This window comes from Pyxicephalus adspersus, chromosome 3 (assembly GCF_032062135.1).
Source record: "Pyxicephalus adspersus chromosome 3, UCB_Pads_2.0, whole genome shotgun sequence".
NCBI lineage: Eukaryota > Metazoa > Chordata > Amphibia > Anura > Pyxicephalidae > Pyxicephalus > Pyxicephalus adspersus.
In genome coordinates, this window is record NC_092860.1 from 115521935 (window position 1) to 115544161 (window position 22227).

General features: G+C 36.4%; 1 long non-coding RNA gene across 1 annotated transcript in view; it reads left to right on the plus strand.

Moving 5' to 3' along the window:
- LOC140327792 (uncharacterized) overlaps positions 1–12723 on the plus strand; it is a 14931-nt gene extending 2208 nt beyond the window's left edge. Inside the window, exon 3 of the long non-coding RNA XR_011920129.1 lies at positions 12608–12723. This is a non-coding gene — a long non-coding RNA (uncharacterized lncRNA). The remainder of the gene's footprint in view (positions 1–12607) is intronic.
- The last annotated feature ends 9504 nt before the right edge of the window (positions 12724–22227 follow it).

Genomic DNA, 22227 nt, shown 5'->3' on the forward strand with positions numbered 1-22227 from the left:
GGGACCAGGTAAGTAAGGATGGGAAAAAACTCGGGGTTAACCATCCTAGCCATTTTTTTTGCCCGTACGAAGGTCAGGCTTAACGGCTAGGAGGTTAAGAAAGCTCCCCAAGGCTGGAGAGGATACAGTTTCATCAGTAAACCTGGTTTATCCAGCAAATCTGGAATGTATCTGGTCTATGATTAAAAACATTTGTTAACAAATAGCAAACTACTTTTATGAAATCCATCCCAGGTTAGCTGGATCACCCAGGTTCACTGAAAAAAAGTGTATCCTCTCCAGCCTAGGAGAGCTTTCATAAATCAGGCCCAATATGTGAGTGCAGGCTCATTTCTTCATAACAATGTTAAAAAATGGCCTTTGTATAACTGGAAATAAATGACACAATTTCAATTAGTTATCAGTCAAAATATGAGATAAATTTTGTGAATTGATTTTAGCAATAATAGGAGAAAGATGCCTCTGTGGAAGTGGAAATTTCTGTGATTGCACTTACTAAATAGTCACACATGGTCCCTTCTTCCTAAAAAGCTTTTTCCAAAGAACTTTTTCAAAAACACATTTCTAAAAAAGATCTTTTCCAACAGTACTTGCCCTAAAGCAGATTTCCTAATAGCATGTTTCTCAATAGCATATTTTTAGAAGCACTTTTCTCAAAATCAATATCCCCCAAAATATTTTTTTACCTAAGTAATTAGTACCAGGAACTGTGTGCCCAATGCAGTCCCAGCAGCCCCAGGGGATATTGGGTTACCCAGCAAGCCCCCCGCAATTATACTGAGCTGCTCATGTGCGGCGTAGTGTTTTTTTTTAAAAAAAAAAGACAACAAACAGGCAGTTAAGTTATGTTTTTTTGCAGAAGGAACATAGCTGTAGTCAAAACCTGCCTGATCGCTAATATTCAAAGCACAACTATAGTTCAGTACCTGAAAACTGCACCAATGTAAGGTAAATGTTCCCTAATGGCAGATTATGGAGAAGCTCACTCCTAGCAAATTTTATTTTTGCTTTAACTTAAGACGTGTTCTAAACTTCAATTCTTTAGTCTAACAAGTTATGATAAGAAGGGAGAAATAATCCCTTGTTTTCATTTGTAATTTATTTGTAATTTCATTCGTAATGCAAGTGTTGATAAAGCTTTTAGTTGCAAATAAATTTAAGTCAAATGTCTGAAAGTAAAAATAAAAATCATCCTTGTACATCTATACACCTGTCAAAGTACTTATAATTATTTTAGACGCTCTTGGTTGATTTACTCACACCCGTCTGGCAATGATAATGGAACTGCTTATGCTGAATCAATCTGAATAATTCCCTGCTTTTGCTCTGGAGGTTTTTATATCACCCCAATCTCCAGCCTTCTCATTGCTCTATAAATGAACCACATTTCATTAGCCAGGTCCTCCTTCTTCTCTATCCCTTTAGTCCATTGGCAGTCAAACTTTTTGGCTCTGGGGCAGCAATAAAATTTAAAATTTGACAAACTGGCTTAACCAGTATCAAATGGATAGAGTCCTTGGCCCTGATTTATCAAAGTTCTCCATGGCTGGACAGGATACACTTTCATCAGAGAATCTCATCAGTAAACAAATCAGTGAACAAATAACAAAATACTTTTAAGAAATTCATTTCAGTTTGCTGGATCACACATCTTCACTGATGAAAGTGTATCCTCTCCAGCCTTGGAGAGCTTTATTAAATTAGGCCCTTTGTATGAACTGATATAAATAATGTGGGAATTATCTAAAAGGAAAAGAAAACTTACATTAAAATTACAGTCAGTTTTATTGGAACAGTGTTGTTGGTCACTCTTTTTTGCTAGAAGACAATTTTGTTCCAATATTTGACGGTCCAGATTAAAAAGCCCAAAAGTACATGGCCCACGGGCTGTAGTTTGCCCATGACTGTAGACTCTAGTCTAAACTACTCCCTATCCAGTTTTCATTTTCTATACTATAGTGTCAGCTAACATTATTTTAAAGATTAAATAGTTGAACTGAAGGGTATTTTATTTTAGCCTGGGGTTCCACTTGGGAAGGTGATGAGTTCCAATATACACCTGTCAACATTTGTATATGTGATGATTTAATTATCACTAACTACTTTCCTAAATAAATGGCCCCATGCATTTGTGACAGAAATAATAGTATGTCAGTGATGATTTCAAGCACTTTTATTCACCCAAGGAAAAAGTGTGTAACAGAGAAATTCTTCCCATTTTGGGAGTATATCCAATAACAAACATACATTTCAGCCCATGGCTAGCTTACACTTACACTTTCTGTCAGTTTAACTTCTGATTCAGAGATGATTTTTGTTGTCTGGGGTGATGATCCAATCTCACTTTCCTTATAACTTATCACATACCAAATACTAAGTCATTTGCAATGTTTTTCACAAATAAATGAAAATAAAATAAATTAAATTAATACAAATTTAATAAATTGTGACTATAATTAGCAATTGACTTGACATTAGCAATTGAATTGAATGATTTTAAAATAAAATAAATAACAACAAATTTTCAAAGTATTGTAATAAACATGATTTTTTAGGAATAGAACAGGAATTAAAAAGAAGTCCAGCCCAGCAAAACACGATCAAACCTTTCTTATGGTGCTTCAGTGTTTCTACATCTGACCCTACAGAAATGACATTTTGTTGACTAGGAATAAACTTCTGAAAATGATTGATGAAGACTTTTCCTGGCTTTGTGACTAACTGCATTTTAATATTAATTAGTTTGTTTCATTACTTTGGATGAATGCTATGCAAGCATAGTTTATAACCATACATTTATTTATTTATTTTACAAATCACTGAAACAAAGTGAAAGGTGTAGAACAAAACATTTAACCCTAACAGGAATTTAAGTAGCACTGTTTATAGGTGATAAATGATTTTTTAAAATGTTTGTTCCTTTGTTCTGGTAAGGACTAAAACATAAATATTAACTCATTCAATTTTGACATAAAACATTTATAGTCAGCGAAAGAGCAAAATGTACAGCAAATATATGGATGTTTCAGACTTGTCCTATTTCAGACTTGTGGTTGACCGCTTAAATGCTCTCTGAACCATATTTGTGGTGGATCACGGTACAGTTCCTGGAAACAAGTTGTTCCGGCCAATGGTTGCAGTGTGGAGGTAGCTTTATTTGGGCCAGCACAGTTGGTGTAATGATGTATTTTACTATGGTAGGGAACATTTATCTGTTTTGTCAAAGAACAAGGCAATGTTGTCCAGAAAATTAGACTTATTCACTACAAGGTTACAGCTTAAGGATAAACTCTAGGCCCAAATAAAAGACAAAAATCAATGCAGCTATATAATCCTTAATACAATATTAAACATACAGTATTTTTAACTGCAAGCAGTGTAAGTACTTGAATTTGACCTTGAATAAGCCATTTGCAGTCAGTGAAATCTGTATGTTATTGGTAATATCTGCATATCATGAGCTCATTAAACACCTGCTTTTTCTTTTTTATGTTAAATATGTAGTGTGAGGATATTGAAAAGTGTAGAAGGAACTTTAAAGAATTTAGTCAAATTTTACACCTATCATAGACTTTGACTGAACCATTGCAACATCTTGATTCTTTTTTTATTCAGCCATTCTGTTGTAGGTTTGCTGGTATGCTTGGGATCTTTGTCTTGTTATAATGATGCAGTTTTGGCCAAGCTTCAGCTGGCACACAGATGACCTCACATTTGACTCTAGAATCATTTGGCATATGAAGGCGTTCATGGTCGAATGATTGCAAAGTGCCTAGGTTTTGTGGCTGCAAAACAAGCTGAAATCATCACCCCTCTACCGTGCTTGGCAGTTGGTATGAGGTGTTTATCCTGATATACGAGGGGGTGCTGAGAAGTTTCTGGCTTTGTCCAGAAAGAAGATAGCCAGAGTTATGTAATAACACATTTATTCAACATATTCCCCCCTGAGACTGATGCAGCGTAGTTGCAGCTTTTCTAGACCGTTCAAATAAAGGTACTGTGTTTGGACCGCAAACCAGCAGCATCTTTGAAGTAAGAAATGTCCTCAAAACATTGCCCCTTCAGGTGTTTCTTCAAATTCGGGAACAGATAATAGACTGAAGGGGCCAGGTCACGTGAGTAGGGGGGGTGGTGGACCAAGTGGAAACCTAGGGTGTTCAATTTGGCAGCCACGACATTGGACGTGTGCGCAGGTGGATTGTCCTGCAATAAAAAGGATCCCTTTGGTCAACTTTTCACGGTGTTTCGTCCTAATTGTCTCCTTCAGCTGGTCCAGGAGGTTAGCATAATACTGTCCAGTGATACTAGAGCCCTGAGGTAGGTAGTCCACCAACAGAATAACGTCTTTGTCTCAGAAAATGGACGCCATGACTTTTTGGGCGGAAATCTGGGTTCGGAACTCCTTTGGCCATGGGGACCCACTGTGGCGCAATTCCTTCGTCTGTTCCTTGGTTTCAGGATCATAGATGTGGAGCCAGGTTTCATCCTTAGTCAGTAACCTAGCCAAAAAGTCCTGTGTAGCTTCAAAATGGGCCAAAACGGCTTTGATGCTTCAACTCATTCCTTCTTCTGATCACTGTTCAAACATTCCGGCACCCACTTCTCTGAAAGCTTGCGCATGGCTAGGATAGTGGTGATAACAAACCCAACACGCTCCCGTGAGATGTGTGAGAAGTATCTGGGCTATCTTTTTTGTGGATATTCCCCAGTCCTCAATAATCAGCCTATGGACAGCATCGCAGGTTGCCGGATCAGTTGAGGTTGGGGGGCGCCCACTGCGGGGCTCATCTTCAACGGTAAAATGCCCAGTCTTGAAACGAGATATCTAGGTTTTGACAATGCTGAAGGAAGGACACCTCCCCCAGTGTTTGTGACATCTCAGTGTGAATGTCCTTTGCTGACTTTCCCTGGAGAAACAAAAACTTCATGACGGCCTGTAACTCTGCCATCACATCTTCTCACTAAAAGAAAAAACAGTTTTAAAAATTGCAAAGACCTGATATTTGCACAGTTACATACTAAGGTAATAGGCTGTCATATGGCCCCACACTCATTTTTCTATTTCATCTGGAAGGGGGCAAAGCAGGGAACTTCTCAGCACCCCCTCATAATGTGTTTAGTTTTTTAGCAAACATAGTACTATGTATCTCCATTCGGCCGCCCAAAGGACATTGTTCCAAAAGTCTTGTGGATTGTACAGGTGCAACTTCGCACACCTAAACCATACTACCATGTTCTTTTTCGAGCAAAGAGGCTTTTTTTCTGAAACCCTTCTAAACAAGTTATACTTGTTCAGTATTTTTATAATTGTACTGTCATGAACTTCAAGCTTTACCATGCCATTTGAGGCCTGTAAAATCTGAAATATAGTTCTTGTGTTTTTTACATTGCACAGTCTGATCATACAGTGAATTTGTTCACTGTAAATTGGGAGATTGGGGACATTTGGGATATTGAGTACTGTGTGTACTTGATTTTTCACATGCTGCATCTGCATCAGATTCATTCCTGAATAAATTAATATTATTATGAAGTAATATGTCATGTGTTGCTGTTCATCAAAGGTTATATTTACCTAATTTAGAACCTGCTAAAGACCAGTTGATTAGCAAAAGAAGAATTGAAGGAGTTTACTTTCTTATAATTTCTCATTAATGTATACATGCATCTAATACTAGTTCCTATTTAGCAAGGGCTAAATATTAGGAGAAATAAAGAAAACTAAATAACGGCATTTTTGGAAAGGTCATCGTGACTGAACAACAAGTGAACACACCTGTACACTACAAGCTGCAAGTAAAAATATGTTTGATTACACAGAAAACAAAGTTCCTTTTTGAATAGTTGTTTGATGATGCAAAATATAAATTTGAAGGTGAATGAGACACAGGTGTCAAATTTGACGCAGCCGAGTCTTTTCAAAGTGGAACTGAACCCTTCAGGTAAAATGATCTACTTTACAATATGTAATTAAACAAGCTGGCTTGCTGTGATTTTTTTGTATAGTGGATTTTTACGTTTAATTGTAAGGCCTTGGGGTATATTTTAAAATTATTTTAAATACCACTGGTCAACATGTCATTTTCATCAGATATAAATGTATGTGGCCTTTGTTGGTATTTTTGATGCAGATTTCAAATCTCTGTTTAGTTTTTCTCTAGCATGTCTAGTTTTTGTGATGCAGCTAATTATATGTTGTGTGAAAATTTTTAAAGTTAGAGACAGCATTAAATGTGATTGATTTCATTTGTCATCATGCCTGGAAATTGCCTTAATGATCCAGACAGTTTCTGTTACGTGTGTGGTACAAATTATATTTCGGCTGTCCACTCGGTGACCAGGAAAAATCTTGGGTACCACATGTCATCTGTACCAGTTGTTCCTGCGGACTGCGTGACTGGCTAAATCTGCATAAAGCAGCAATGCTATTTGCAATTCCGATGGTGTGGAGAAAACCATGAGACCATCTAATCGATTGCTATTTTTGCCGTGTCAACAAAAGTGGATTCTCAGGTAAAATTAAGCACAAAATTGTATATCCCGGCCTCCATTCTGCAATTAGGCCTGTTCCCTATGATGATGCATTGCCAGTTCTGGTACCACCACATGATGGACTTACTTCTGTAGAAGGTGATGAGGAATGCGCTGGAGTTGTAGCCAGTTACAACCCTGAATCATCTGATCCTGACTACTTGGCCGATGAAGATTCAGAACCAGAGACCTTTCTTTACACAAGCAGAGCTAAATGATCTCGTTCGGGACCTTAATCTCTCCAAAGACAAAGCAGAACTTCTTGCTTTTAGGCTTAAACAGAAGCACTTGCTTGCAAAGAGTGAAACTGTAACTCATTACAGAAAACGAAATCATAACTTGACAACGTCCTTTACTAGTGATGGCTCACTGTGCTACTGTCATGATATAAATGCACTCTTTAACAGTTTGTCACAAGAGCATGTTCCATCTGAATGACGTATCTTCATTAATTCCTCTAAAAGAAGCTTGAAAGCAGTCTTACTGCATAATGGTAATTCTAAACCAAGTTTACTGAGTCCTACAGAAAAAGAAAAGGGGGAGAAGGAGCGGCTCTTTATGGCAGGATCACACATTTAAAATACCTTATAATTCATGTAATACCCAGTATTATATTTATTAGGATTACCTTGGAATTATTTTGTATATATATTTACCACTGTCATTTCTAGGGACTCAAAATCCCCTGAGGAAGCCCATGAGGGCAAAAGGAGTCGGGAGAAAGACTGTAGCTACATCCTTAAAAACTGACCCAGCACATGGGGTTCCAAAAGGGTCAGGGGATGTCCTGTCTGCAAAAAGACATAGCCTGCCCCTTCTGCAATAAAGTACACGCCTTATTGCAACTTTTTATTTTTCAGCTATAGTTTCACATTGTTTTTAACCTTGTTGTTAGAAAAGAGGCCAGAAACTGTTCTCCTTGGACTTATTTAGATCCAAATTTACAATACTTGTGAGAATACCTCATAAATCATAGAACTTGCATGTTAATGCAATGATTGTCATATGCCATATTTACCTCATTAAAATATATATATTTCTTAGGTATATTAAATATATAAAACTAAATAAAATAATGGATGTTTTTTATGTCACTACTGGTTCTTGGGAAAAACCAAGGTCATGTTTTTAAATTAAGGAAATAAAATAATAAGATATTGCAAGGTGAGGATTTGAAATTTTTACCTCCTCTTATCAAAAAAAAAAATAATAATCCAGGTTTAGCTGGAGGATGGACGTAGTCCAAAAATCATAATGTACACATGTCCAAATCTGCAGGCTGTTCTGTGAACAAATGTTAGTAACAGGTTATCCAGATCAAAGGTTGCAGCATTGTATCAGTAAGCTGTGAGAAGTGGTGTTTGGAGATAAAAATCCAACATTATGCTTTGTCTTCCTCCACTGCACTTTAAATGGAATAGCAGACAGGATTTATAAGGAAAAAGAACTATGGTTCCAACACAAACAGTCATTACAAGTTGCAATTGGTTTAGGGCTCACTGAGCGCTTCTATGTATTGAGCCATCCAGTTTAATAAACTTCTTCTGTCCCCCAAGATTAGAAGGCAATAGGGATTAAATAGAGTTTAAAGTGTGAAAGCTGTACCCTGAAAATAAAGTCAGAGGGCAAGGAATCCTAAGTGACTTTTGTTGTTGAAATCTCCCACATCAAACAGAAAAATACCTGCCAGAAATACACTCTACCAATAAGTCCTGTTCCTGGCTGACAACAAAAAGCATTTATAGACTGAGTGGTATCAGCCCTGCCAGTTCATAGGAAAGTTTTACAAGGACAATTCTGAATTTTTCACATCATTGGTTCTTTTTTTTTTGCTTAACTAACAGACACAACAAAACACTTTTAATTGTATACTTAAAACACCAAAAGGTGGCACATAAAAAGAGGTTCATGTAAAACTTGCATAAAAAGAAGCATTGTCATTTCAATTAAAGTAAAAAGATATCCTTTAGCGTAGCAGTACAATTGAATGGCTATGGTGTTACAAGATTGAGACACACTAAGGGGTCTATCTATAAAGGAGTGAACATTCACTGAAACATTCCCTAGAGGATAATCAGTTACTACCATTGAAACACATGGGTCTGGAGGATCTTCTGTTTCCAATATTCACTGCTTTACAAACAGACCCTTAACCTCCCTAGCGGTAACCCCGAGTGTGATTCGGGGTAGAAAAAAGTATGACGGGGTATGAAAAAGACTCGGGGTATGTAAACCCATGGGAGGTAATAGTAAATACAGCCTTACCAGATCCATCGGCGTCCCGTGCCATCCAACGCTGCAATCTATGTCTTCTTCCTTCTTCCTCCGGCCGGCTTCTGCAACCGATGAGTCACCAGGGAGTTCCCAGTGACGTCGGTGTGTGTGTATGTTGCCGGTGGGGCAGGGCAGGAAATTCAAAATCAATTTGTATTGCATTTAATACAAAATATAATTTTAATATATAGATTTTTTTAATTTAATCACTTTATTATTTGTACCGCTTGTACCGCTTTTACACATATAACACCGGAAAGAAATGAACCGCTAAGGAGGTTAAATGGCATTGGTGACTTTACTTACCAGTAATGAGAAGCACCACTCTAAAGTACTGATTTGCAAACTACAGTCAGTATTGCCATAATAGCAAGCTGTAGGCTTTGATGCACTATGGTCCCAGTGCACCATGGAAGAAACCTAAAGCTACTTGCTGGAACTTTAGAAAGTTGCAATATGAATTACCTTTATTGTATTACTTTTATATGCGGTTGTTTTTTCTATGCACAGGTTTCTGAAGCTCTCCTACACATGAATGCTTCATGAAGGAAGACATGTTCTTGTCAAGCAAAGCAGCAGGCTTGACGTACATATTTACTTTATATTTATCCTATGCACTAAACGCTGTTAGCGAAACAAATCTTTAAATCTAGTGTATATGATGTGCCAGCAGTTTATACACGTTTGATAATGTTTTCCTCGCTATAGTCTGCACTACTGAAATAGGAGTTATTAACAATATATGTCTTAGCCTATAATATATATTGCTTTAATAAATTTTTACAGCCATATGTGCCGTCTATTTAGTTTTGCTTTTCTTACCTATGAACTCAGTTTTTATGCATTTTAAACCCTTAGTGGAAGACACACATGACTGCACCTTGAAAAGTTTTTTACACCTAACTGTTAAAGAGGTTATTGTGGTCCTTACATGACAGGGATGATTGATGCTATCCATTATGATAGATGGCTGTCTTTCTTACTGAAGAATGTAGTTTTCAAAGTTCGGGGAAAAAAAGTTGAAGAATGCTAAACTTTCAGGAACATTTTGAAGCTAGGTAACTGTAGTTGCGCTTGAAGAGTCAGCACTGAATATTCACATATAGCCTTGAAATTGGTCCAAAGTAGGCTCAGAATAGGAGTCCTGTTTTTAAGACAATGTGCTGTCAGAACAAAACAACAACATGCTAAAATATTAGATAAAGATAACGATTAGGATGTTTGTTTATAGAATGGTGCAGCAATGGCTTCTGGTCTTCTTTACTGTCATTAATCACCTCAATCGAATAGAAAATAATTCTATATAGCCAATATCAGTAATAGTTTTAGCTGGCAGGTCTGCCAGGAGCAGCATCTATACATCTGCCACCCTGGAGCCCTTTCTACCAATGCAATCCAACACAGTTTTAAAAAGTTGAATATAGTACAGCAGTCTTACAACTCACTATCTTTGATATAATAGTTGTAAATTAGTATGGTTGTTGTTGGTAAATTAATGCATAGTGGGGAGCTTTTCCAATTCAGCCTCATAAGACCTGATTTATTAAAGCTCTCCCAGGCTAGAGAGGATACACTTTTATTGGTGAAGTTGGGTGATTCAGCAAATGTGGAATTATTTTTATTAAAAAATCATTTACTGTTTGTTAACAAATGTTTTCAATCCTGGACCAGATCTATTCCAGGTTTGCAGGATCACCCAGCTTCACTGATGGAAGTGTATCCTCTCCAGCCTTAGAGAGCTTTATTATATCAGGCCCATTGTCTCCATCCTGTGCTTGCCTTGTAGGAGTCTGGCATATGAACAGTGGAAATGTAATTGGTGCTCTTTTCCAGCAATGGTAGGGAAGAGGAAACACAAGGGGTGACTGTTTATTGTGCTTCCCCTTCTGTGGTAAAGTTGTCCATTTCAGTCATTTAACCCCCAGCCCAGACTTGAATTGTGTGTGTAGAGTATGAATGCTGGATACGATCAACAGGGATCATTTCCAGCATTAGTTGAAGCCAATGGGTGCTATTTTATGGAAAAGGAAGGGAGGACAAGCAGTTATCACCCCGCTGCATCCTCCCCGTTGATAAACAGAAACAGTCTCTCCTGTTGGTCAATTAGGCAATCGGCAGGACATCAGGGGACAGCTGTACAGACACCAGATTTTTGCAGAAGGGAACTAAAAGCTTATTCAAGGAGGATGCATGGGACAGATTGTTTGGGGGTGCATAAATTTGCCACTGGCAAAAAAAAAAAAAATGACTGCCTTTGATCACTCACTATGGCTCATTTTGCTGCCCCCTGGAAGGAGACATAGCACACAGTAGGGGACCAGGTGTTTAATAAACCTGGAAGTTAAGAATAGTATTAAGTCTGTCATTGCAGGCAAAATATTGCCTGCTTTAAATAATGGAAAACAAATTAGAAGTAATGAGACAGATGCATAAAAAAGTGTTTTGTTGAATTGTAATTTTTGGGGTTTTGTAATTATGAGTTATTTTTTATAACTGTAACTGGAATATAAAACCTCAGCAATGGTTAGACATTTTCTTTGTTTCTTTATTTCTCTCTCTCTTTCTTTAAACAACCATATAACAAAGTCTGAACAGTTACTATTTTCACTGCTATTTTGGATTTTAACTTTCCAGTAAAACTTTTAACTGCCAGGAAAGTTATCCACATACCCGGCATGACTAAAACTTATAAAGCTGTATTTTATTTTATTTTTTAAACCTGTGCTGTAGTCCATTTGTCTATAGCTACAAAACACATAATCACAGGTAATATCTATTTATCTAAATCGATTTACTAAAGTAATAGGATGTTCTTATTTTGCAAAATGAATGTGAGTAAATAGGATCTACTTTCATGTTCTGTAAAAAAAAAGAAATATTATCTATTATTGTTTGGGCGCATTAAGAACAGGATTGGCTTATTCTTTGTCATAAAAAGCTTGTGTATTTATTCAAAAACTTTCATTGAAAGTGACAGCCGCAGTTCAAAAAGAAAACATAGAGTGTAAATATGTGTATGTGTGTGTGGTGATACCCGATGGATGTGACGTCTCCCAATATACTTACAATGCAATTTATACCATTCCATACATTCAAATATGGTCATACATACAGAAATAGAGAATGAAAAGGCTCCAGCCTTCTGGGCAGTCCTAAACTCCAAAAGAACATCAACTCTGTCAAGTAAGATAGATCAATGACATATATTCTGCATTTTACTTCACGTTTAGCATGATATCATATAAAATAATGGGTTTCCAACATGTTCATGTCAAATGGTAATACGTATTTTCAAAAATCCTTTTTTTCTTATTTTTATTTTGGGTTGTTGTTACTTGCACTTTATTGGTTAATTAAAGAGAACACAGCTTTACTTTATTTACCAACATTTACTTTGCAAAATCACCATACACTTGGAAACTAAATGAACAACCTATACTCCTTTAATAAATCAATCAAATTCAATGTATAAAAAAAGGTCAATGTAATGTTACACCTTTGTACCTTCTCCACCAAGGTTTACATTTGTACTTTCATCTGGCATACCAGTGCTACCATGTTCACATTCTGCCTGTGATTTACCTGTCATTTATAATAAAAAGACCACACTAGTATTAGGGCACATGAAGGCATTATCAAATTATAATAAGTAACCTTAAAATAAAAGTAAGAAAAGCTAAGAATAATTTTTTTTTCTTTGATGTCTTAACATGTAAATGTGCATTATGTGATGTGTTACATATATAGATATTTATTAACCCTTACAGAGATGATAATGATTTCCCTGCCTTCCTCTCACCAGGACAACACCATCTTCACATACTACAAGGAGCTGTTTGTGGCTGCCTGAGCAGAAGTTTGATTTGGGATTAGGAAGTCATCTGGTGTTAGGGACAGGGAAGTTAAGTTTTATAAGGTAAGGCTGTTTATTTTATGCAGGCCAAAGCACAGATAAACTTTAAAACTCAAATGAAGACTCTGTTAAAGTTATTAAAAGTTATTAAACCTGAGGTTAAAAAATGAGAGCTGCAAATCTAACAGTAGGTTTGTATGTTAAAGAGGTTCCTGCACCTTCAATATAATTTAGATATTACTCATTTTATTTTCAATAATTTGACAAAACTACAAGAAGAAGCCTTAAGGCAGCTCCATCATGACAACAATATTGTCAATAAACCCTCTGATAAGGGTCATTGCCATGGATGAGGAGCAATGTATTCAGAAATGTCTAAAAATTCTACAAATATTCTACAAACAGGGAACGTTACTGTACCATTTCATGGGAGTAGATAGATAGCTTCCAACAGTAATTTTATTTTTGCATTTTGATTTTTTTTGCATCAAGGAGCACAAAAATATTGTTCATTTTTCATGACCAGCTTTATCTACAACCCGGTATAGCTATTGGCAGAAATTGTTACCCTACATATGCAAATTTATACCTTGAGGGGTGTGAAAGACAAATTGTCTATTTACCTGTGCTAGTACATAAATAATGTGTGTATGATTTGGACTAGGACATTTGGAGAAATTGGTAGAATTTGTGGAAGCTCTCCAAAGTAATTATTAGAATTTAAAATTTACTATGGTATTCAATGTTGACACAATTTATTTTCTAGATGTGAAAGTGTTAAGCAATTAGATCATACTTTTACAAAATCACCTTATTGAAAAGAAACTGCAGGTAACAGTATCCTTCACACAACAATTGCGCATCTGTATACACTGGTTTCTAGCATACCATACAATATGTTTGATTCAATGTTTTTTTTTCCTGATTCAAACTTCATGGAAATAGTAACAAAATTTTAAAAATCGCTTATCAGAGAGCTAGGATACAAAATCACCAAGAATGATTTTACTCCCATAAGACAGAAAAAAAAAACACAGAACAGAAACAGTAATAGAACTATAACAATTTACTCACCATCAACAAATTAAAGATATAAATAATAAATACTGGATCTTGGTAATCCTTGTTTCTATAATACAGATCCCAGTCTTTACGTGATACCCTAGTTCATAGCCATGGGCGTAATAAACAAGAATCTAAAGACAAAAATACAATGTACAAATAAATGTTCTCTATATCTGTGGATTGACAAACAATTCAAAATTGTACTTCTCAAATACTGAGTGGTATGCACCACATTTTTGCAAATTGCTAGACTATGGGTGTTGTTTACTTGTTCCAATTTATTTATTATTGGTTTCACATGGGTAATGTTTTTACACAGGTAAAAGGAAAGAGCAATAAAAACTGAAATTTTTGAACATTTATACTATAAACTAATAACTAATAACTAATGTATTATTGGTTTTATTGTAAAGGAGTTCTGTTAGTCAGCAAATTTATGTTACAATTAGTTTAGTTTACATTTATGTTAGTAAGTTGTTTTTCTCATGAAGAAATACCAAATACCACAAAATGCATTGAGCGTACAGACCAATCAGAAAGTGAAATGTCTTTACCCCAGACAGTAGGGTACACTAGGACTGTGCATTAGAGATCTATTAATAATATGGCTTATACCCAACAATTGATGGTTAGGTTAGGAGATGCCAGCGATCCAGTTCTGTGAGCCATCGCCGTATCAAACAATGTTTATTCTGTCCAGCAATATCACTTGCAGCAGCAAGTAGAACTTTCAAATAGCAGGAGCCCCTGCTTCCCTTTAGCCATGCAGCCTGAGATATATTTTGTCTGCATCCCCAGCACACGCTCTGAGGCTGTGCACAGCTGAAGGGGATTTTAGGGACAAATTAGTTCCTGACTCTATCCTGCTGTCATTGGCTGCTGGGAGTTTATAGCTTTTCTGCTTAAAGTCCCTAGAGCCTGTTGAAGTGTTAAGCTAGGCTGAATTTGTTTGATGTGCTGTTGCTGACCTTGCCTGTTTCCCACCCTTATGCTGTTGATGCCTACCTGTGTAGACCTATGCTCTGTATTCTGGACGTGCCTCCGCGGGAATCTTGGTACTGCTTTATCTGTGGGCTTCTGGTCCCCTGCCAGCCATTTCCCAGGCACCATCCCTTGCACACTAAATCCTGGGAGCAACCGTGTGCTGGGAGAAGCAACCCTTCTCCCAAAGGCTTGCTATTGGTGAAGAGAGCGGCGTTAGACTGGGGGACTGATGTCTGGTGAGTACGGGTGCTGGACCAGGGTCTTTACAGGTTATTACTAGTATTACTTTGGAAATCTTTTGATATGAATTTATAGACTTTTTGTTGTGTGACTTATACTCTACTTTGTAATTTGCTCTTAAAAAAATATGAGACATATTGTATGGTTGAAGTACCCTGTTAAATGTCCCTATTTTTTTATATCTATGTTTTTTATGTTCTGTGTTCTGGCTGATTTGTGGATGGGGGTAAGCCACAGCCAGGGCTTTTTTCACTTTGTATAAACTTTATTCAAATATTTCTCACATACACGCAGCAAGCCTCACCACCAGACCAACGTCACTACTTCTGATGCATTTAAACCCCTCCAGGGCTTAGAAGGTGTGATATAAGGCTGTGCATTCCTGACTTCTTCTCTGGAATTACTCAACCTTATCCTCCCCACCATTCTTGCCTATCATGTTGGGATTTGTGGGTTGTGGGTGATGAGCAAACCATGCATAAGCAAGACTGTTTGGGAGGCAAACCTATGTGTAGGTGAGTGGCAACAATGTGAAGAGAATATCAGCCTGCAGAGCATTGTCACTGAGAAAAAGGAAGTCCAAGCTACTCGCAGGATCATTTAGTATTTTTTCTTTACTGCCAAGATTACCATATAGTAAACAGCACACTTTTAACAATGGGAGCCTATCATATAGAAATACAGTTTGGGTTTACTGACACTTTGGGGTATATTTATAAAGCAGTAAATCTGACATTTACTGAAACGTTCCCTAGTGGAGGATCAATTACTGCAATTGAAACACATGAATGCAGAAGATTCTCCAGCAGATAATGTTTCAATAAATGGCATATTCATTGCTTTAAACATAGACCCATTTAGGTGTGTCATTTTTGTCATTTATTTTGCTAAATACTCCTGGAGAAATGTCCCCCATGTTTGACAATAGCAAGGTTTGGTCACATTAGTATTGGACACTTTTCTCAATTCAAAGCCTCACATTTTAGGGCCACCACAATGCTCCTTGTCTCAAATACCATTGTAAGCTTTGTTTGAAATGATTTGAATTAGCAGATAGTGACTGATGTATAATTTTACTTTCTAAAATAGACTGAAAGTGCAAGTGAAATGAAATGTTTTAGATAGTGCATTTGGACAGAACAGGCCATCAATCATCTTGTCAATCCTCCTAAATCCTTCATCCAGGTTTTAGTGGACAAAATGTCAGCTATGCTGACTTTGCAGCTTCAGTATAGCTCGTTTTATGCTTTCCTGTCCATTTTACCTACCTGTAAAAAAATTACATTTATTTATGTAGATAGCTTGTCAAAGGTCAGAACTATTGAATATTAACTTAGTATTTCTGACTTTCGTCTTTTTTCATTTTCATTTCTGCTGTATGTTATTCAGGCATTTAAATGAAATGGCAGGATATAAATGAGTCTCAAAAATAAATCCAACAACAGTAAAAGTTTAACGACACAATGCTGGAGAGGTAATGCAAAGTTTTGGCACAGAAATTCTTAAATTATATCTGCTAGAATCAGCGTGCAATGCCTTGCTGTTTATTATGACTTCTGCAGCCAGAATGTAGCAAAATTAATAATAACCAGCAATAAATCTTCACCTTTAGGGAAATGTCAGATGGTCTACTCGGCAGAACTGCCCACTTGGTACTCCTCTGAATGACACAGACTTTTTTTTTAATAGGAATTATACCTAAAATTGTATTCGCTATGCATAAAGTAAAAAAGGTTTAGCTTAAATCCTCTAAAAATGTTTATGTGAATGCTTAGGGTAGATTAAAGACTAGCTAAGTATTATTCACTTTAGTAAGCATTGTATACCATATTTATTATCATTATTTAAAATTAATATTGTTTCACTTTTTTATTTAATTTTTGTTACATCTGTTTGGTCTGTCTCTTTATAGGCACTTCCTATCTGCTTGCATGGTTGCATCATATTGCTTCCTAATAAACAGTGCAACAGTGCATTATGTCTGTTAAATTGTGTCAAAGCCCATGCAAACATACGGCAAAGTGCAAAGTTCAGGCTGATAGTGTCCAGACCAGTGTTTTTTAACATTGAGGAACCCCTTGAAATACCTGTCAGGTCTTCAGGGAACACATACTATAATACCTATATCCAAAGCTCGCAGTACATTATTTTGTGGTAGTCAGTAGGAAGAATGTCTCCTACACTGCTGATCAGTAGAAAAAATGTCACTCTACAGATAACCAAAAAGATCATTGGTATCAGTTATATTGACCAAAAATGCACAAACTCTTTCATTACTCCAGAACCCCCTAGCGACCTTTACAGAACCCTGATTGGGAAACACTGGTCTAGACTAACACTTGGGACAGTGCACCTGCATTTAGGAGGCTATTAAATATGAACATAAATGCAAACAATTGGTTGAGCTGATAAGTGTTGTTTTTTTGTTTTTTTTATGCTACTACATTTCCTTTAGATCCCCAAATAACAATTAATAATTTCTAGAATGGAAAAAAGTTTAGTGCAAAATACCATTTTTTACAGCTAACAAATATGTTTTTTATGAGTGTATTTAGCCACCCACAAAGAGGGACAATTAGAAAGGTAAGAGGGACAGAAAGATTTGGATTTGAAAAATGGAAAGTCCTTCCAAATCGAGGCAGTTGGGAGGTATGCTTATGCCCACCGTGATGTCATTGTGGGCCCAGTTGAAATTAATTAGGTAGTAAATGCAATATGGTAAATGATCAATTAGATTGCTACACCTATTGCCATACCATACAGGTGATCTATAAATTCCATTCAGACACAAAATATGACTAGAGAATGGCATGTATATTTGCTCAAGCAACAGTGATAAATAATGGGAGTGGTGGGGGGCTACCATTTCAAATGTTGAGCTCTTCACCTATTTACAGCTACAACTTTATTACCACCAGTATTTTCACACCCAGGAGTTGGTTTACTCAGGGGAGGGGCAGTCTACAATTTAGAAACATGACAGCAGCATTTTCTTTAATTTACCAGGAGCAGGAAAGTACAAATACTTCTTATCTGCAATGTTGGATAGAACAGAAAGGCGTGACAGTGAATGATACCAATACTGATCTCTGCCGCCAGCTGTAAAATGTGCAGGAACCAGTGCTGCAGTGTGAGTGACCAAGCTGCTAGCAGGCCAGCTGCTGAGTGTCACGCAGGATCACTTGCTAGGTCTGAACCTGCGCTGAGGTGTGTAACATGTGAAGACCACTTCAGATGTAGATGGAAAATTAATTTGGATGGTGTAAATATATTGCACTTTAATTGCATTTGAAATAGAAAAAATATAGTTCTATCTAAATTATACTTCTAGTATTTATAAAAAAATACATATAGATTAAATAAGGCTATTTTATATTAGCTCACATTTGCAATTTAAATCATTAAATAAAGTCCACATAGTAGTATCTGTTATAAAGTAACTGACGTTTTCATCAATATTTGCTCTATTCTGTATGTCAAAAAACATTAAAGTCAATGAGTATGTTAGCTCAGCAATAAAATCATTACATATGTTACATCTGCCTTTAGCAGTTTTTGTTCCTTTCCGAGCGTTTTATGAAAATGAAATTATCCCATAGTGAATAGTAGGAATCGTGCGCTGGCATGAACGGTGTATCTTTCTGCCAGTCTGACATTTTTCCCCTTTTATATTGGTAGGGAGCTTTGGCTATAAATGCTCATTTGTTGTTATGGGCATATGTAAATAGAGAAAAAAATCGGAAATTCACATATGCTTTATAATTAGTTTTCTTTCAATGTTGGAGAGAGGGATAAACATATTCTGACCAGTTTTTTGTGTTATTCTCATTATACTTTAACTTACAGGGCTCTTAGTTTAATCTGGAAATATGAACATTATTTCACTCAGTTGGAAAATATTTATGTAAAATCAGATCTCTTTGGAAATGAAAAAGAGCATTCTTAATTCTTGCCATTTTACATTCGTTTCATATTTCGTAAACATATGCAGGAGAAATAAATTGCCAACTGTGGCCTGAAAATAACATTGTTACTATTGACAGTATACTAGATGGATTGCTTAAAATAAAGGTTTTATGGAGCTTGGAGTATTAGTACAATCATGGCACATAATCTGTTTATGAGTTACAGTTTTATTTTAATGTGCCCTGTAATACTATTCCACCACAGTATTATTTCAGTAGTTACACATTTTAAAATGTAAAAAATAGGTTTTCACGCTAAAATGGAAATAAAAAGCATGGTATATTGAAGTCCGAACTCCAGCCTGCTTTAAATATGCTCTTTCAGTCCCATCTGCCCACTCTGCATTGGGGAAATAAGTACAAATACTTACCTATTTCTCGTAATTGTCTATCACTCTAGATCAGCCTTTATTGACCTTATCAACAAGAGAAACCTTGAAAAAACTTTCAGCTCTTAGAGAACGCCTTCTATACTCACTATATCTACAGCTTACAGTACATTTCCTTGGTGGTCAGTGGAAAGAACACTTCTTACACTGCTGGCCAGAGGGAAGAATATCATTCATATAGATGAAGTCAAAACATAACTGTTGTCAGATAAAATGACGCATTTCTCATAACTTAAAGAACCCCTTAGCAGCCTCTAGAACTGTGTTACTCAACCTGGGTTCCTCCAGAGGTTGCTAGGGTTCCTTGAGCAATGTACAATGTGTGCCTCTCAGGTAATTTTAACTGACATGAAAACGTGAAAGTTATTTCAAGAAACTCTGCTCTACAGGAACCATAAGGTTCTGATCTAGGTTGTGGGGACTCCGCTTTCCTCTGCTGGCTGCACTGTACATGATAATGTCAGAGATCTGCAACCATCTGGGCAGCAACGTGAAGTATATTCAGGGGGCTGTTTACATAAGGAAGAAACCTGTAGGAGTACAGAATAAGGAAAGTATTTGTATCTATTGTTTTACCCCCAAGCTAATAAATCATTTAAGCCGTTCAGTATAGTGTGGACAGTGGGTACTGTATATGTAAATTTAGGGGTCCCAGAACATTTTCAAGCTAGCACAAAAACAATTTTTTTTTAACTAAAGATGTGTTGGTTGCACACATTTGCAAATAAATGTAGAAGCAACATTGTCACATCTAGGCAAAAAATGTGTAGTTGCAACAGATCAATTGTTTTTTTTTTTTGCTGGCAACCTAAATCTACCCTATTCTAATGTTTTGTATATTGTCCCACCCATGTGCACTTTTTAGAAGTGAGATGTGTCTTAAAGGTGCAACATCATGACAAATAAATATGATATAAACCAATCTTATATCACCTTGCACTGTGAGAATATACTATAAAAATAGCCTTGGTCTTTAAAAGTCAAAGGCTCTGGGTTATCCTTATCCTTGTCTAGCTTGCAGATATTGAAGTCTTGCATATCTGTCCGATCTGTCCTTTTGAACCAGACAGCAATGGTCGATCCTATACTTCTGTCTAGGTTCCCTTCAATGTCATCTTTGCAGTTAATAAAATTACACTTTTTATTTTGTTTTATCACAAACTTTATTCAAAAGAAAAAGTACCCTGAAAACATATCTATAGCAATGTAATTGTTCTTAAACCCTATAATAAATATCCATGTCCTCAGTCTTCATCCATATTGTTTTAGGGTTTTTTTTTTTACTTTGGATTTTTTGCTATACAATTTTAATACCTTTATGATATTGTTAACAAAATAACTACATTTATACCTGGTACGTACCAGAGTAAGCATTCAAATACTATTTAAGACTCCATTTAGTCTACATAGATGAGTTTGTTACTTTTCTGAACATAAATGTATAGTTGTTAGACAGACCTCAGGTGGCATCTAAAAAATAGGGCTATTTCAGACTTACGGTGAGTAACAGCATTTTGCAGAGGGCTCAACCTCGGACTCAACTGCTCTCATCTCACACAGCTTGAACACATTGTGGTGCAGTTTCCTTCCAAAAAAAGCAATATGCTTTTGGGTGCTTGGTTGCTGTTGGAAGATTTAATTCAATTGCCAGTAGATGCAGTTATCTGCCGTTCTGGTCAAACAGCAGCAGTTTGCAGTTCATCCAGGTACAGCTAACTGCATAATTTTCTAGCACATGTGTGAAAGTCCCATTAAACTACCATAATGTCATTGGACTTAAAAGAAACTATGCAGATAGCAACTTTGTGGAAATCAATCTATCATGTTCTGTGGCTTATTGTAGATTGTTTATGACTGTGTATGAGAGTGGTCCCTACTGTAATGAAAAGACATCTTCTTCCCTTCACATTTGATAGATCAGAAGAGGCCATTGAAATGTTTGTCCTAGTTTCTACTTCTTAGTTGTCTCCTATCTATTAGTAATATTAGGCATTCAATACACTAGGTGAATTGACTAATTTGTAAGCAGTAATATTTTTACATGATATATCAACTTCACAAGTCTGTGATTAAACATGATCCGATCAAGGTTATATTTAGAATCACATTTAAGTCAATTCTGTGCAACAAGCAGCCATTCAGGACAAAATCAATTGAAATTGATCACACAAAATTAATTGAAGTCTGTAATTCCATCACAGCATACTTGAAGACCTTTTGATGAATCCCACCTGAACCTGCTGATTTGTTTCCATTGATGTTCTTCTGTATTCTGTGTTCTTTTTAAATTGAAAAGACTAATGATTCTCTATATGATTAAAGCTTACAATTCTAAGCATGTACAATGAAGGAAAAGTTCTGCATTAGACAATAGGCTATATCCTTAAAAGCACTCACAGATAATGTACATTAAATATACAGTGACGCTACCTTAAATAGAATTACAAAAACATTAATGTGGGCATATTTGGAGTTCAGATTTCTTTTTTTAACCATAATTCAAGTTCTGAAATTATAGACATCTCTTTTGTTAAGCCTGCAGGGTGAAACATGATGGAGGATTTGTGTTTCAAGTGGTCATATGGATTGGTGGCTACCTGTAAATTTTAAATAACTTTTTGCTTTTATCCTGAAGTACAGCTCTGGCAACTTTATTTTGAACAGCATTATGCCTTACATATACAGCACCAAACAGAGGGCCATTGCAATGGCTTTATTTTTTTTACTTGTGGACATCCTTCTCCCAAAACTTAGCTGTTGTTAAAATTTCTCTTCTTCCGCCTTCCCCTATCCGGGACTTTGCTGCTCCCCCTTTACATGCCTTCTACTCATTATTGGTCATGCACATTATCATCTAGAACTCCCCCCTACTCCTGACCACACTCAATCTTATAGTAATCTGCCAGAGGTGGAACTTCTGTTTCTT